General features: G+C 35.7%; 1 protein-coding gene across 9 annotated transcripts in view; it reads left to right on the top strand.

The window, feature by feature from the left end:
• The window catches only part of NCALD (neurocalcin delta), a 443,184-nt gene that overhangs the window by 325,223 nt on the left and 99,694 nt on the right, over window positions 1–18,267 (top strand). Inside the window, exon 1 of one of the 9 annotated variants that reach the window (XM_003821715.5) lies at window positions 14,137–14,294. The exons of the other annotated variants lie outside the window; for them this stretch is intronic. The gene's annotated coding sequence lies outside the window, so the exon portion shown is untranslated. Of the gene's footprint in view, window positions 1–14,136; window positions 14,295–18,267 lie in introns of those variants that run through there. 9 annotated transcript variants of the gene reach the window in all.

Here is an 18,267-nt window from a genome sequence, read left to right as displayed (position 1 = left end):
TTAAGGAGGAACTGGATCTTAATTCAAGTGCTCCAGATCCTCAGTGTTCTTTCAGAGTTTTAGTATATTTTCTTGAATAAATGTTTCTTCATTGTCTATATGCCCTTAGAATGATTATTATGGGCTTTATATATATGGTTTTAAAAAGTATTTTCACAAGTTGTACTTAAGTCATTGGGGAACAGGTCCATGGAGCTTTTCAAAGTGCCACTTCAAAAGTAGAACCTCAGTTTTAACATAAACATATATGTGCCTTGTCATTAAGTAGTGCTGCATGTAAGTTTTGATATATTTTTGTCATTCAGTTCAAAATGTTTCTAGGTTGCAGTGTACAGGCATTTCTCAGAGATATTGCAGGTTTGATTCCAGGCCACTGCAATAAAGTGAAAGTGAACATTGCAATAAAGTGAGTCACACAAATGTTTTGGTTTCTCGGTACATATAAAAGTTATGTTTATACTATACAGTAATCTATTAAGTGTGAAATGGCATTATGTTTTTTAAAGCATTATATTTTATTATAATTATTTATAATTAATTAGATATTAATTATATTATATGATAATTATACTAATTATATTATATAATTATATTACTCTATTATATAATTAATTATATTATATAATTATATTAATCTATTATATAATATTAATTATATATTAAAATAATCTTAGTTATATATTATATAATTAATTATATCAATTATATATTACAGTTATAAATAGTAATATTTATATAAATATAAATTAAATAGTAATATATTTAGAAATATGTATTTCTGTATATAGTAATATCTAATATATAATTGATATAATTATTATAATATATAATTGATATAATTATAGATAATATATAATTGATATAATTATAGATAATATATAATTGATATAATTATAGATCATAGTTATAAATAGTATATATTTAGAAATAATGCATTTTTATAGGTTATTGGAATATAAAATATTTTCTAAAATTGCTAATTTTTAGAAAATAATTTTTCTAAAAATGCTAATAATGCATTTTCACAAATTACTGTGATATAAAAAATTATTTCCTAAAAATTACTAATGATCATCTGAGCCTTCAGCAAGTTCTAATCTTTTTGCTGGTGGAGTGTCTTGCCCCAGTGTTGGTGGCTGCTGACTGATCAGGCTGGTGATTACTGAAGTTTGGGGTGGCTATGGCTATTTCTTAAAATAAGACAACAGTGAAGTTTACCACATCGGTTGGCTCTTCCTTTCATCATGGATTTCACTGTAGCATGCAGTGCTGTTTGATGGCATTTACCCATAGTAGAAAATTGGAATCAATCCTCTCAAACCTTACTGCTGCTTTGTCAACATACTTTATGTAATATTCTGAATCTTTTATTGTCATTCAACAACATTCACAGCATCTTCACCAGAAGTAGATTCCATCTCAAGAAACCACTTTCATCTGCAGTTACCTCCTCCACTGAAGTCTTCAACCCCTATAGGAAGTCATCCATGAAGGTTAGACTCAACTTCTCCCAAACTCCTGTTAATATTGATATTTTGGCCTCCTCCCATGAATCATGAATCTTCTTAATGTTATCTAGAATAATTACTCTTATCCAGAAGGTTTTCAATTTACTTTGCCCAGATCCATCAGAGGAATCACTATTTATATACTTTAAGAGCTATGGTCTTATGAAATGCACTTCTTAAATAATAAGACTTGAAGGTTGAAATTACTTCTTGATCCATGGGCTGCAGAATGGATGTTGTGTTACCAGGCATGAAAACAACATTAATCTCCTTGTATATCTCCATCGGAGCTCTTGAGTGACCAGGTGCATTGTCAATTACCAGTAATATTTTGAAAGGGACCTTTTTTTCTGAGCAGTAGGTCTCAACAATGGGCTTAACATAGTTAGTAACCCATGCTGTAAACAGATGTACTGTGATCCAGGCTTTGTTATTCCATTTATGGAGCACAGGCAGAGTAGACTTAGCATAATTCTTAAGAGCCCTACAATTTTTTGGAATGGTAAATGAGCACTGACTTCAAGTTAAAGTTACCACTTGCATTAGCCCCTAACAAAAGAGTCAGCCTGTTTTTTAAAGCCTTGAAGCCAGCCATTGACTTCTCTCTAGCTATGAAAGTTCTAGATGGCATCTTCTTCCAATCAGAGGTGATTTCATCCACATTGAAAATCTGTTTTGAAGTGTAGTCACCTTCATCAATGATCTTAGCTAGATCTTCTGCATAACTTGCTGCAGCTTCTCCATCAGCACTTGCTGCTTCAGCTTGCTTTTTTTTTTTTTTTTTTTTTTTTTGAGCAGCAGCAAGATTTATTGCAAAGAGCGAAAGAACAAAGCTTCCACAGTGTGGAAGGGGACCCGAGCGGGTTGCCCTTATCTTGCACTTTTATGTTATGGAGATGGCTTCCTTCCTTAAACTTCATGAACCTTTGCTAGATTCAAAGTTTTATTCTGCATTTTCTTTACCTCTCTCAGCCTTTATAGAATTGAAGAGAGTTAGGGACTGGCTTAAGAACAGACTTTGGCTTAAGGAAATGTTGTGGCTAATTTGATCTTCTCTCCAGACTACTAAAACTTTCTACATATGAACATAAAGCTGTTTTGCTTTTTTTTTTAATCATTCATGTGTTCACTGTAGTAGCATTTTAAATTTCCTTCACGATCTTTCTCTTTGCAGTATAGTTGGCTGTTTGGCACAAGAGGCTTAGTTTTCAGCCTGTCTTGGCTTTCAACACGCTTTTCTCACTAAGTCTAATCATTTCTAGCTTTTAAGTTAAAGTGAGAGACATGCAACTCTTCCTTTCACTTGAACTCTTAGAGGCCATTGTGGGATTATTAATTTAACGTTGTATCTCGGGGAATAGGGAAGCTCCAGGGGAGGGCGAGAGATGAGGGAAGGCCAATCAATGGAGCAGTCAGAACACACACATCTATCAATTAAGTCTTTCATCTTTTATGGGCATGGTTTGTGGTGCCCCAAAGCAATTACAAAAGTAACGTCAAAGATTACTGATTACTGATCACCATAACAGATGAAAAATGTTTAAAAACATTAAAAGAATTACCCAGATGTGACACAGAGACATGATTTGTGCTCATGCTGTTGGAGAAACAGCACGGCTAGCCTTGCTTGATGCAGGGTTGCCACAAACGTTCAGTTTGTAAAGATCACAGTATGTGTGAAGCACAGTAAAGCAAAGCACAACAAGAGGAAGTATGCTGGCCGGGCGCGGTGGTTCACGCCTGTAATCCCAGCACTTTGGGAGGCCGAGGCGGGCGGATCACGAGGTCAGGAGATGGAGACCATCCTGGCTAACAGGGTGAAACCCCGTCTCTACTAAAAATACAAAAAATTAGCTGGGCATGGTGGCGGGCACCTGTAGTCCCAGCTACTTGGGAGGCTGAGGCAGGAGAATGGCGTGAACCCGGGAGGTGGAGCTTGCAGTGAGCCGAGATAGTGCCACTGCACTCCAGCCTGGGCGACAGAGGGAGATTCCGTCTCAAAAAAAAAAAAAAAAAAAAAAAAAAAGGAAGCGTGCTTGTAAATCATACAGATGTGGCTTTAACCCATGGATGACTGAGAAATGCATTGCTTAATTTCCATTCAGGGATTTTCTATTTGTCTTTCTAATATTGATTCCTAGCTTTAATCCACTGTTTGCAAAGAGTATTCTCTGTGATTTCAGTCATTTATAATGTGTCAAGACCTTACTTGTGGCCCAGCATGTAGCCAATTTTGGTGAATACATTTGAAAAAAAAAATGTGTATTTTGCAATTTTTGAGGTCACCGTTTTTCAAATATTGACTAATATATTAATTAGGTCAAATTGGTTAATTTTGTAATTTAAATCTACATTTCTACTTTTTTCTGCTGGTTGTGTAAGTTACCAAGAAAGATGTTTTAAATTAAGACTATGATTGTGATTTTTAAAATTTATCTTGATGCTATTAAATGTGTACATATTTGGAAAGGTAAATTATGAAGTATTTATATCTTTAGTAGTATTTCTTGCTTATATTTCTATAAAGTACTATAGCTATACTCTTTCTTTCTGTTTCTTTTTCTTTCTTTTTCCTCCTTCCTTCCTCTTTCTTTCCCTTTCCCATTTCCTTTTTCCTTTCCTTTCCTTTCTTTCCTTCATCCTTTCCCTTTCCTTCCTTCTTTTCTTTCCTTCCTCTTCTCCCCTCCTTTCCCCTCCCCTCTTCTCCCTTCCTCTCCCCTCCCCTTCTCTCCCCCCTCCCCTTTTATCCCCCTCCCCTCCCCCCTCCTCTTTTCCTCCTCCCCTCTCCCCTCCCCTCCCCTCCCCACCTCTCCTCTCCTCCACAACCACAGCTCACTGCTGCCTCAACTTCCTGGGTTCAAGTGATCCTCTTGTCTCAGCCTCTAGTAGCTATAAAGTATTATGTATTGATAGTAATATTGCTACACCAGCTTTGTCTTGGTAGAGTTTGTGTGATATATATGTATCTATCTTTTTACTTTTAGCCTTTCTGTACTCTTGATTTCAAAGTGTGTCTCTTGCATACAGCAAAGAATTAGAATATATCTATTAATACAGTATGATGTTTATTTTCTTTTAATTGCAATATTTGGTCAGTTTATATATTATGGTAATTATTGATATGTTTAAGATTACATCTTTAATCTTACCATTTCTTTCTATTATTATTTATTGCTCTTTTTTCCTCCTTTCTTCTTTTGGGAATCGAGTAATTTTTAAAATTATTTTTTCTCCTCTATTAGCTTATTAGCAGTATGTTCTTTAGTTTTTTTGTTTGTTTGTTTGTTTTTAGTAGCTACTGCAAGGATTACATTGTACCTAATAAGGGACTATTTGTACTTATACAAGAATGCAAGAGTCCTAGGACACTTTAATTCTATTCCTCTCTTTTACTTTTGTGCTAATAGTCTATATTTGAAATCTACATTTATTTTATATCCCACACAACATTCTAATTTTATAAAATTAGTATTTCTTTAGGTTTATCTATATATTTACCCTTTCTGTATGTCTGTGTTTCCATCTGGAATCATTTTTCTTATGCCTAAATGACTCTTGAGAAATTTGGTGTGATTCTGTTGGAATTAATTCTCTCAGTTTTTTACTGAAAATATTTTATCTCACCTTCATTTTAAAAATTCTAATTAAACTTTTATCTTGAAATAAATGTAGATTCACATACAGTTGTAAGAATAATACAGAGAGAACCCATATGCCTTTTACCCATTTTCTTCCAAAGGTAACATCTTGCTAAACTGCAGTACAAAATTACAATCAGGATATTGATATTGATACAGTCAAGATACAGAAGGTGTCCAGTGCACAAGGGTCCTACTTGCTACCCTTTACAGCCAGCGTACTTTCCTGGCTTCCCTGCCTGCTCCTTAACCCCTTGCAACTACTCATCTATTTTTTATTTCGATAATTTTGTCATTTCAAGAATGTTACGGAAGTGGATTCATACAGTGTGGGAACTTTTGAGACTTGTTTTTCTGCTCTGTAAAATTCTCTGGATATACATGCTGGCTTTTGTATGCATAAGTCGTTCATTCAATTTTAGTACTAAGTAGTATTCCATTGTGTGGATATAGTACAGTTCATTTACTCATTCATCCACCCAAAGCCTCTGGGTGGTTCCCAGTTCTCAGCTGTCACAAAGCTAAGCTAGCTGCTATGAGCAAGCAGGTTCAGGTTTTTGTGTTAGCGTGTCTTCATTTCTCTGGAATGTCCAAGTGCAATTGCTGAGTTGCATGATAGTAACTTGTTTAATTTTTCAAAGCAAATGGCAAATTGTTTTTCATAGTATCTTTATTAGTTTACATTCCCACCAGCAATGAATGAATAAGTTTCTCTGCATCCTTGCTGGCATTTGGTAGTGGCACTATTTTTTATTTTAGCTATTCTGATCTCATTATGGTTTTAACTTGAATTTCCCTAATGGTTAATGATGTTGAACATTTTTTTTATACTTGTTTGTTATCTGTGTATATTCTTTGATAAAATGTCTCTTCATGTCTTTTGTCTATTCTCTAGTTGGATTGTGTGTTTTACTGTTGAGTTTTGAGAGTTCTTTATATGTCCTAGATATGAGTCCTTTGTCAAATATTTGATTTGCAAATATTTCCCCACCAGCCTGTAGCTTGTCTTTTCATCTTCTTAACAGGTCCTTGTCTATATTATCAATTACTTATTTTGTAGATTATGATTTTGGTGTTGTTCCAGTACCATATGTTGAAAAAAATATTCTTCTTCCATTGAATTGCCTTTGCAGATTTGTCAAAAATCCATTGGTCATATTTATGTGGTGAGCTATTGGGTTCTCCATTCTGTTCCATTGATGTACGTGTCTGTCCCTATGCCAGTATCCCACAGTCTTGATAATCGTAGCTATATAATATGTTCTGAAATCAGCTAGACTGATGGCTTCCATTTTATTCCTTTTTTTCAAAGTTATTTCAGCTATTTATTTCCTTTCTTTTTCAAAATAAATTTTAGAATAATTTTGTATATATCTGTAACAAATCTTGCTGAGATTTTGATTAGAATTGTGTTAATTCTGTAAATCAGTTAGAGGTTAGTTGATATCTTTGCTATGTTGAATCTTTCAATCTATAAACATGGCATCTGTCTCCATTTATGTGAACCTTCTTTGATTTCTTTCATTGGCATTTTGTAGTTTTCAGAATACAAGTCCTGTACCTGTTTTGTTAGATTTATACTTATTTCATTTGGGTTTGAGCAGTTGTAAATGGCACTGTATTTTAAAATTCAGTCTCTACATGTTCATTACTAGTGTAGAGAAATACAATTGATTTTCAGGTTTATCTTGTATCCTGTGATCTTTTCAAACTCATCTATTAGTTACAGGAAGTTTTGTTTGTTTTGCAGATTCCTTGGGGTTTCCTATATAGATAATCATTTCATCCACAAATGAAACAGTTTTATTTCTTCCTTTCCAAACTGTATGCCTTTAAGTTTTTTCCTTACCTTATTGAAATGGCTAGAACTTTTGGCATGCTGTTGAATCAGTGGTGAGAGTGTACATCCTTACCTGGTTCCTAATCTTAAGGAGAAAATATTTACTCTCACTATTAAGTATAAAATTAGCCGTATACTTTTGGTAGATACTTTTTATCAAGATAAGGACATTCCTCTCACTCATTTTTCTGTGAGATTTTATCATGAATTGTGTTGAATTTCTTCTAGGACTTTGAAGACATAAAAGATTTTTTTTTATAGTCCCATGGGTCTCAGAAGCTCTGTTTCTTATTTTATTTAATTTATTTTTTGCAGTCTGTAGTCTTCTTGGGAACAGAAGACACTCCTCTTTTTTTTTTCTTGAGATGGAGTCTCATTGTATCGCCAGGCTGGAGTGCAGTGGCGTGATCTCGGCTCACTGCTACCTCTGCCTCCCAGGTTCAAGCGATTCTCCTGCCTCAGCTTCCGGATTAGCTGGGACTACAGGTGCACGCCACCACACCCAGCTAATTTTTGTATTATTAGTAAAGACAGTGTTTCACCATGTTGGCCAGGATGGTCTCAATCTCTTGACCTCGTGATCTGCCTGCTTTGGCCACCCAAAGTGCTAGATTACAGGCATGAGCCACCACACTTGGCCTCCACATTCATTTTTAAAGAACATTTTCTCTGTATATATAATAAAAAATTTGCACTTTTTCCTTTTGTCATTTCAAAGTTTATTATTTCATTATCTTCTGGATTTGACAGTTTCTGTTGAAAAGTCTTTTGTTGCTCCTTTAAAGTTAATGTGGTGTTTTTATCTTGCTGTTTTTAAGATTTTTGGCATTGTCTTTAGTTTTTAGCAGGTTGATCGTGAGGTTTCTAGGTGTGATTTTCTTTGTAGTTATTTATCCTTTTGGCGGTATATAGAACTTTTTAAATTTGTTGTTTTGTGTTGCAAAACCCACACATTTGAGACAGGTCTCAGTTAATTTAGAAAGTTTATTTTGCCAAGGTTGAGGGCACATGCCCATGACACAGCCTCAGGAAGTCCTGATAACATGTGCCCAAGGACATCAGGGCACAGCCTAGTTTTATAAATTTTAGGGAGACATGAGACATCAATCAATATATGTAAGAAGTACATTGGTTCCATCCAGAAAGGCGGGGATAACTCAAAGTAGGGAGGGGCTTCCAGGTCACAGGTAGGAGAGAGACAAATGGTTGCATTCTTTTGGGTTTTTGATAAGCCTTTCCAAAGGAGGCAATCAGAAAATGCATCTATCTCAGTGAGCAGAGGGATGACTTTGAATAGAATGGGAGACAGGTTTGGCCTGAGCAGTTTCCAGCTTGAATTTTCCTTTCAGCTTCGTGATTTTGGGGGCCCAAGATATTTTCCTTTCACGGTGTCTTTTTGTAAGTTTTGAAAATTTCTTCGTTCTCTTCAAATATTGCTTATTCTTTATGCTCCTTTTCTCTCATCTTTCAAATTCACATTAGCCTTTCATCATATTCCAATGTCTCTTACATTTTTCTGTATTTTCTATTCTTCTTATCATGCTTCAGTCTAGATATTGTCTGCTGATCTGTCTCTTTCATTAGTTTTCTCTTTTTGTGTATGTTCTCTGCTCTTAAACCCATCTATTGTACTTTTACCTTCCATTGTATTTTTTAGTTACTTAATTTTAATATTTTCCTTTTTTAAAATTTCATTTTTGCGTGAAGATTCTCCAGTTTGCCATCTATTTTCTTGAACATACAAATTAGAGTTATTTTAAAGTCCCTGTCTGATGATTACAGAAAATGAATAACTTGAGTCTACCTATATTGCCTATTTTTTCCTCAGAGATTGTGGTCAGTTAGACCTATTTCCTGGCATGCTTAGTGATTTGGGATTGAATTGAAAATGGTGTATGAAAAATTTTAGAGGTTCTGAAAGATGTCATCTTCCTTTAAAGAGGGTTGATTTTTCTGGAAGGTAGTCAGAAAGGGGGAAAATTATCTTGATCCAATTAGAGAGTGTAATGATTCTAGGGTGGATCCTGGCTTTTGTGAGTCCTCATCTATTTCCTGTTTTTCATTTCTTCTAGGACTTAGCCTTTCAGTTTTGAGATATGAAAACTTAGGTTTACCAGGTTCCAACTCCTTGGAGAATCTGAACTATAATTTTGGTCTCCCTGTCACTACACAACTGCCAAACTCTGCCTTTCTGTTTTAGCCTCTTTGCTGCATTTTGTGCTTCACTTCTTGTCCTCTTGTCTTATGCCGTTTAGGAATTGGGAAATGCTTCCTGGGGAAAACGGTACAGATTGTTGGAATATCTTCTCTGTGATTCCATTTTTTTCTCTCTGTCTACAATCTTAGTCCCTCAAGTCTTGAATGCATTTAAATATTTGTACTCCAATTTTTCTCTCTTCAGCTTCTGAGAATGCTAAAAGCCCCACACCACTTAAGAATCATCCAATAATTTCAGAAGAAAAGCAGTGGGAAATGCAGAGTCTATACCTCAGTGCTTCACTGAATGTTTGTGTCTTCCCCAAATTCATATGTTGAAACCCTAACCCACAAAGTGATGGTGTTAGGAGGTGGGCCTTTTTGGGAGGTTGTTAGATCATAAGGGTAGTGCCCTCATAAATGGGATAAATTTCCTTATAAAAGAGGCCCTAAATAGCTGTCTTCGTCCTGTGTGCCTGTCCTACCATGTGAAGACTCAGCTTGAAGGTGCCATCTAGGAAGCAGGAAATGGGCTCTCACAAGAGACCACATCTGTAGGAGCCTTGATCTTGGACTTCCCAGCCTCCAGAACTATGAGACATACATTTCTGTTGTTTATAAGCTACCTAGTTAATGGTATTTTGTTATAGCAGTCCAAATGGAATAAGACACTCAATATATGTTCCTTTTATCTGAGACCCTGGCGCTTAAAATTTTTGCTGCCTCTGCCACTCTTTGATGTCTTCCAGCCATTAAAAATATATATATCTATCTAGCTATTTTTGTTATTTCAGTGAGAGTATTGGTTTGAACACATGCTACTTCATCATAGTGGGAAACAGAACTCACCCAAGCCTGTGCATTCTAAATATTGCTTCAGCTAAGACTATAATAATTTAGGCATAGTTGTATTCAGGACATTTTCTCTAGTTTACTTTGCCCATTTTCCTTGATTCAAATTTTTCTGACTAGATTATTTTCTTGCCATAGAACTTTGTAGGCCAAAGATAGATTAAGATCTTTAGAGTTCCAAGATGAAGAAAAGATAAGTTGGCCTTCTCCTTTTCACAAAAAATTTAAAAATAAAAACAACCCTACAGTGTAAAACAAACATGAGAAATAATTCAATTTTTCTAAAAGCATATCAAATGTAAATTATTTCCAAAATTTTACAGAGCTAAGCTTCCTGAGTATAAATCCTGGCTCTGCTATGCAGTAGGTAGGCAAATTACTTCATCTCTCTCTTCAGTTTCTTCAGTTGTGAAATATGGAATAGTGCCTGCCTCATAGGATTATTATAGTAAAGATTTAATAAATGTATAGTACTTAGAAAAATGTTCCACATGTAGTAAGCACTCGATGTCAGTTAATGTAAAAATTTTCCAACATCAACAGCAAGAACCATTAAATACGTCCACATATAACTTACATGTACTCATAACAAATATTTATTTATTTATGTATGAGTAGGGTTAAGTTTGATTTACTTGGAGCCATCCAGTTTTAGAAAAGTTTATGATAACTCAACATTTTTGTTCTTTCTTTTTTCTTCTTTTCCTTTTTTTGAGGTCGGGGGTTGGAGAGAGGCTCTCTTCCCTATTAGTAGGAAGAAAAAGGAACCATTTCTTTCTACTCTTCAACATTTATTTCCCAATAGTTGAGTCATTCAACATGGATTGAGGATTCACTGTGTTCTGGGCTGTGTGCTAACTGTAGTGTTGTACAGATGAATAAGATTTCATCCTTTCCCTGAAGATCTTTGTAGGCTTATCAGAGTCAGACAGATAAAGAAGAAATGACATACACACTTGAGCCATCTACCCTGTGGCAAGGTGTCAGAATTTTATAATATATTAACTTTATTATCCTCCAAACAACCTTAAGATGTAGGCACTGCAGCTCAGAGGACTTAAGTAACTTGCTCAAGGTCCAGCCATAAAAAGATGAAATTTGAACCCAGTAGCTCTAAACAGTAGGTCCAGGCCTGCCCATTAACGTTAAGACAGAGGAGACAGCAACATCCCTATGTACAAACATCGACAAAAGACTGGTTAGAATTGCATGACCCAAACCACCTGTTAGTTCAGGTGTGTGAGCCCAGGTCAGACTGCTTGTTTAGTGGCATTTACCAGTTATTTCTGGCAAAGTGGTCAAACTAATAATAGGCAGCCTTGACGTTTTTACAACGAGTGAAAAATAAGATGCAGAACTATTTTTGAATGGATATTTTTAAATTTGGTGAATCATTTTCACCTTAAAAAATGACTTGTCAATTAGAAAATAAAATGGCACATATTCTCTTCAGTGTAGTGGGCTGTGATTGGAGAAAGCTCTCATGTGTATTTCCTGTGATACTTTCAACTACATTTGGGCTAATTAACCAAATTGGTAGAAATCTGAGCTCCAAAGAGATCACCATCATGCCTTCAACCTCACAGAAGACTGGTAGCTTCCTTCACTCTAAGAGGAAATTCTAAACCTAGGTAGTTTGCAAAGGAAAATGAGTAGGTAGGCAAATTACTTAATCTCTCTCTTCAGTTTCTGGTTGAAGCATGTTGTAGAAAAAAAGGGCTACATGCACCCACTTTTCATTTTGAAGGTCAGTTCACTGCATTTTTTTTTTTTTTTGAGACGGAGTCTCACTCTGTCACCCAGGCTGGAGTGCAGTGGCATGATCTCGGCTCACTGCAACCTCCACCTCCCAGGTTCAAGTGATCCTCCTGCCTCAGCCTCCTGAGTAGCTGGGACTACAGGCATGTGCCACCATGCCTGGCTAATTTTTTGTATTTTTAATAGAGATGGGGTTTCACCGTGTTAGCCAGGATGGTCTTGATCTCCTGACCTCGTGATCCACCGGCCTCAGCCTCCCAAAGTGCTGGTATTACAGGCGTGAGCCACCATGCCCAGCCAGTTCACTGAATATTTTAATAGTTCACTGAATATTTTAATACTGCCCAAGGCAGTATAAAGTATACTTAGTCTTAAAAATGCTAAATCAGTCAAAATAAAAGTGTTGGTTTTTTTGCTAATTTTCAAATTAATCCATTTAAAGTCCTGAATTTTAGGCATTTTTTTTTTTTTTAGAACTGAGAACTTCTTATTTCAGAAGACATCACCTATTAGCAGAATGTGGCACTGCAGTTTTTCTCTCTTAAATGCTAAAGCTGCATAAAGAGGAGGAAGAGTTAATTAGGCAGCTATGGATTAGAGCCAGAGAGATGGTAAATTAAGCAGCTCAGAGAACATGGGTCCAGGGAAAGCTAGAAGGGTATGTTTCTCTGCCTCTTCCGGTTCCCTCATTTGTATGATGTGCATTTCTGAACATAAAAGCAGAACAATAATTGGAACAAATTGTTAGTTAATGAATTGTGGCTGTTGGTGAAATCTGCCCCTAGTGAGGCTTTAGGTAGACATTGGATTCCATTATCCTTGTTCAAACAGGTAAATTCCCAGCTGTCATTAATCTGAAATTAAAGGAGGAAAGTTCTTTATAGTTTGATTTCAGTTTTGCAGTGCCACAGCTAATCGCATCAGGAAAATAACTTTTTAAATAAACATCTATCTTTTCTCCCAATTGGGGCTGGGACAGAAATAAAGGAAGATGAAAAGGAGGATGGAATAGGACGATTCTATGACCAAGTGATTTGAACATTAGTCTTATGATTAAAGAAGCAATTTCTGATTCTACTAAAGAAATTTCATTCTTTTACAGTGACACAAATGTAATCTGCCTGGCTGACTTAGGTTCCATTTATATTTTGTAGCACCCCAGAGCTACTCTTTTTTATTTATTTATTTATTTTAAGAAACAGAATAGAAGTCGTTATAAGCCTAGCATATAAAGGTCCTTAGGGTTTTGAGGGCAGTCTCTTCTCCCCTGCCTTTTAACTCCTTGTCCTTTGTTTGGGCATACGTTTTCTGAATGTCTTTTTCAGAGTACCTTCTTGTGAGTTTCATTGATTTTGTTTAATCGGCTTCCCATTAATTAAGAAAGAATTAACTGGGAAATAGGCACGTGTGCAGAGTTAAAAGTAAGCTAGGGTGGTCCTAAAGGAAATAAAGCTGATGTTAGAAAACATGTGAGATAACCCTTTTATTCTATGGCTCTGGGCTTTCATTACACTTTGTGTTTGTGCAACACTGGCCCTGTTTACTCAATGTTGAGTCTCAGCAAAGGGGTGTGGATGAGAGGACTCAAGAGGGGAGCATTTGGCACCCGTATGGCCCCAAAGCACAGTTTTCAGCTTACTCACATGGTTATTTTAAAGTAACACTGTTTTGAAACTCCTTCGGTCCTCATTTTTACCTAGACATTTTACAGTACAGGAATCCTGAATTTATGTTATCTGATGTCTACATCCTACTTGGTGTCAGGATCATTAGACTGTCTTACCTGTCTCTGAGTCATAAGCCACTGTCATGAACCCAAGCCACTGTTTTTTATTTTTCTTTCCATCACAAGCATGGTCTCAGTATATCCATGTAGATTCTGATATAGTTTTTAAAATACATTTTCTTCCAACCCCTCCCCCTGAGCTTCTGTTTTTATATATTTGCTTGCAAATAAGTTTAATTGGCTAAGAAAACTACTCCAGAGTTTTTCAGTTTCTTTCCTTTTGTTATAGAGAAAGAGAGAGAGAGACATGCTTCATGCTGATGGTAGTGAAACAAATGAGAACTTCAGGGGGGCATATATTTTCCTGCAAGTAACTGTAGAGAAAAGACACCAAAGCCTTAAAGAGGAAAGTTGTAGGCATGCTGGAGTCACAACTTCGGGGGTTGAGGTTGTCAAGGAGCTGTCCGTGATGGTTCTATGGTGTGTGCGTACACACATACTCTCTCTCTCACACACACACACCACAGTGACAGATGACCTATTGAAATAATTTCAGAGCCGGTCTGTGGTTGCTACGACAACCAATGATCTCTTGGCTTTCATCTGGCCATGTGACAGGGACTTTGACGTCAGCTAGAGGCAGAGTCTGTGGCTGAGTCCACACAGTCAAAGGCTTGTGAGAATCTGGTGGATGCTGGACCTTGCTGCTGCTGCTACTGCTGTTTCCAGGGGCTGCAGAGCATGGACTGTTAAATCTTGCACTTCTTCTGAGTGAGGTAATTAGTTTGCTTTATATACAATAGTTAGATGTTTTTATAGCTCATTGTGGTTTTCCCCTCTCTCTTACCTCCTACAAGTTTGTATTCATGAGCAATTATTGTTGTACCAAGGGGAAAATGTGAAGCAGCTTCTAGTTGTGAATTTCAGGCAGGTTCTCTGGAATTTGGTTAAATTTGGATTAATGTTCTGTGAAGTAGGTTAAAATATAATCGTCTTGCTTGCTCAACACTTGCTAACATAACATTATTTAGACATACGGATTTTGCAGCTTGAGCCAAATATTCTCTCTTGAATTCCAGGAATCCTCCCTTCAGTATTGTTTTGGGTTTAAAAACTCCAGCATAGCCTTGCAATGTGTTTCTAACTTTTCTTTTTACAATTGCTACTCAATTCTGAATCAGCCTAAAATAGTTTGGAATTTGGTTTCTATCTTGTTTGCAGCATTCATATTTAGCAACAATAGGAACCACGGGAAATAACATTATAACTGAAACAAAAGTTGGGATTTTGCTTGTAAGTAAAACCTTTGGTGTTCTGAAAGTACCAGGAAAAATTGTCAACAGTTTCCTGTTTAGAGAGAAATAATCGGGAATATGCCAAGGAAGTTGGGGTGGAAACTTTTACATGTGTGCATGCAATTGCTTTTTGGTTGTTAGAGCAAAGTGCATATTTCCAGTATCCTCCCCTGAAAATTCAGCTGTGAAGAGAATGGCATGAGATGGTCTTTACTAAGGAGTCATGTAAGCTGTTGTTATTTTTAAAAATCGTCATAATTACCTAAAGAAAAAAACAATAGCCCTAAAATGAAAAGTATCATTGACACAAGTTCTACTTTAACTCAAACACAGATAGAAGTAGTCACTCACAATTTGCTCTGGATCTTAAATGAATAATTTGATAACTGTGATTAATAAGAATTTTTATCTCTTTATTCCTATAATACTATTTACTACAAATTGTTTTCTTTGTATTGTAGTTCCTTTCCTTCCCAAGGTTAGTAATTTCAGATTTTCTTTCATGACATACAGGTTGAATTGTTTTGGAGCTTGTAATTTAAAGAATACCTGTAGTACTGAAGTTAGCCAAAGTCTAGATTTATAACCAGGTGTCTAAATCTTACAAGTTTAACAGAAAAAGGGGCAAATTTTAGAGCACTACATGTAATACAGCTAGTATTTTAATTAGTAGAAGAAACTGGTTTAACTGTATATATGAATACCATATATTCACAGTGTGTGAATTATATCATAATTTAGTGCAAGAATATATTGTTTTAATTTTTATGTTCTTTATTAGTTTCAGAATTCTAATAGCATTTATTTTACTCTCGGAGGTGAAAAATTTTGAACAGTATTTAGCTACAGTAATAAGTGAATAACTGTGGGTATATCAATAATTTCTCAGTAGCTTTCAATGAGTGAATATTCATTTAACTTGCTGGCATTTGACATGTCTGTTTTTGGTCAGGGTCTCCATGGAGGATTTTCCAAAAGTCTAATGTGCTTTCATTCCAGCCACATCTACTGAGACATAATCTCATCATTTAATTGATCTCAAAATTATAATAACCCAGAGGCCATATTCTTAACACCCCTAGAAAAATGATAATTTATATGTAACATTTCAGTTGAGCACGGATAAGACCAGTAGCACTGTCATTTAACAGCACTATCTTTGATGAGGTACACTTTGACATTTACTTCTTTTACTCAAAATGTGGAATTATCATTATAGTTTTTCCAGGTAGCAGAGATTTTCTTGGTGCTGTCTCTATGACATTTTAAATTAAAGTCTTATAATAATTGTATTCAATGCTCTTTCAAAATAGACTGCATTTCAGCGGTATGAAATATAAGAGAATAATTCAGTGTTGATGGCAAAATCTCAATGATGAAGTTTATCACTAAAAGAAAACAACCTATGCTGTGAAAGCAGAGATGCTCTAGAATCTACAGGTCTTTTCCTATGGGAAAATAAGAGAAAAAAAGACTGTCATCAGAATCATTTTACAGCATTGAGACTATGTTGATTTCAAGGTCATGTTTGTTGCAGCTTCAAAAGATGCTGGCAAGGAACGAGTTACTCTAGAAACCTGGCTGTTGCATTATTAAATATTTTGTGTGTAGTTTCGGGCATTCTTAACCCGTTTGGTGCTGTGGACCTCTTTGGCAGCCTGGTGAAGCCTATGTACTTTTCTCAGAATTATGTTTTTACATGCATAAAATAAAGTATGCAGGGTTACAAATCAAACCACTTTCATTCATTGAAAAACGTTAACTAAATTTTACAAAATTGTGATACATGCTTTGTTAGTAACACATTATTACATAATACAAACTAACAGCAGTTATAATAACTACCATAACTACCATAATTTTGAAGTAATGGTGAGCATAAAAGATATTTCAGGATATCTACAACAACTGTAAAATGAGGTGAAAATATCTGTGATTTCTCTTGGCAACAATATCACAGGTGCTGTGGCTTGTTGCCTACATTTTAATTGAAGGAAATACTAAATTTCAGTTTGAGGTTAGTGAAACTAAAGATATAATATTTTTCCCAACCAAGTTCCCCAGGCCCTCTTGAATTTTATCCACCCCTGAGTCAATTGATATGTACGTTAGTGATGCCAAAAGGTGATAGAACTGCACTGGACAAAACCCATCACCCCATTTCCACATTCGGTTCCACCGCATCGGATTTTATTCTTCGAGTGTGTGTGAATTTTGCAATGTTCTCTAAATTCTGCATGAAAAGGAATAATATGTTCATATAGCTACCAAATTGTAACTTTCTTTTATTTTCCTCCTTGAGATCCATTAACAACAGTCTTATGTCCCCTGGATTGGGAAACCCTTACCTGGTAAGACAGGGGTTAAGAGGAAAACTCATAGTGTTAGTACAAGTTATGAGAGTTAAAACCATGGGCCACAGAAGGTAGTTCATGTGCTCATAGCATTTGAAGCAAGCATTAAAGAATGCATGTGGCTTTCCAGCTTAAAGTAAAGCACATACACGTGTGAATTGATCAATTGTCATGTTAATTCCAGATACTCAAGAGAGAGCCCTAAAGGTTTATCTGACAGAGGTCTCTAGGATGAGGCATGTTTGAAATTAAGCTGGAAGTGGAGACACTTCCCAAGTATCTGAATGCAGAACCTTATTTGGCTTATTGGATATTTAAGACCAATACAGGGGGTATTAATAGTATTGTTTAGTGTGACTTCTGTAAGTAATTGTCTCATTCTACATGTTTCTTTAAATGTGCAGAAAATAGTGCCTGATATTCCTCTCCAAACCAACAGCGTAACTTTGCAGTTGGTCAGCTGCCGTCACAGCCCTATATTCAGAATGTCCAAAGTCATCCTTTCTATGACATCAGCACCCACTGTCTCCGCGTAAGAGAATGGGAGCTATGACATTTTGCACAAGCTGTTGTTTAAATTCAATCCAAATCCCTCGCATTTGAAATGGAAGCTTAGCAATTTGTCTTCGTGTGTTCTCAAAGGAATTACGAAAGAGATGTTCTCAAACGTTTCTTATTCTTTGGATTAGAAAAGAACACTTGCCTTGGGAGCTTTGAGTCTCTAGCAACTTGATAAAGAAACTTGGAAAAAGTTTAAAATCTCTGACTCCAGGCTGTACTGTTTGCTCCTCAAGCCAGGTGTTTGAAACTTTTCAAAAAGGAATGTGCCATTATTTTTCATAAAATCCACATTTATTTAACTGGTGCTTCATGATGGAAATCTAACTAGAAATAGCATTCCAAAATGTAGTATTTTTTATTGTTTTCAGAAGTGATACCATAAAAGTTAATGTTCACTAAGATTTTGATATAAAAATTATATGATAAATATTGAAATTCACTGGAGCCAAACTAAAAACAGTCTGCCCTTTTTATCTCAGTAGTGAACTTTAGGGCTTTTTTTGCATGTATTTTCATAAGTGCCTTTAAATAAAGACACG

The sequence above is a fragment of the Pan paniscus genome, chromosome 7, assembly GCF_029289425.2.
Source record: "Pan paniscus chromosome 7, NHGRI_mPanPan1-v2.0_pri, whole genome shotgun sequence".
Lineage (NCBI taxonomy): Eukaryota > Metazoa > Chordata > Mammalia > Primates > Hominidae > Pan > Pan paniscus.
Note: the sequence above shows the minus strand (reverse complement) of the source record. Positions and strands in the feature narration are given on the sequence as shown.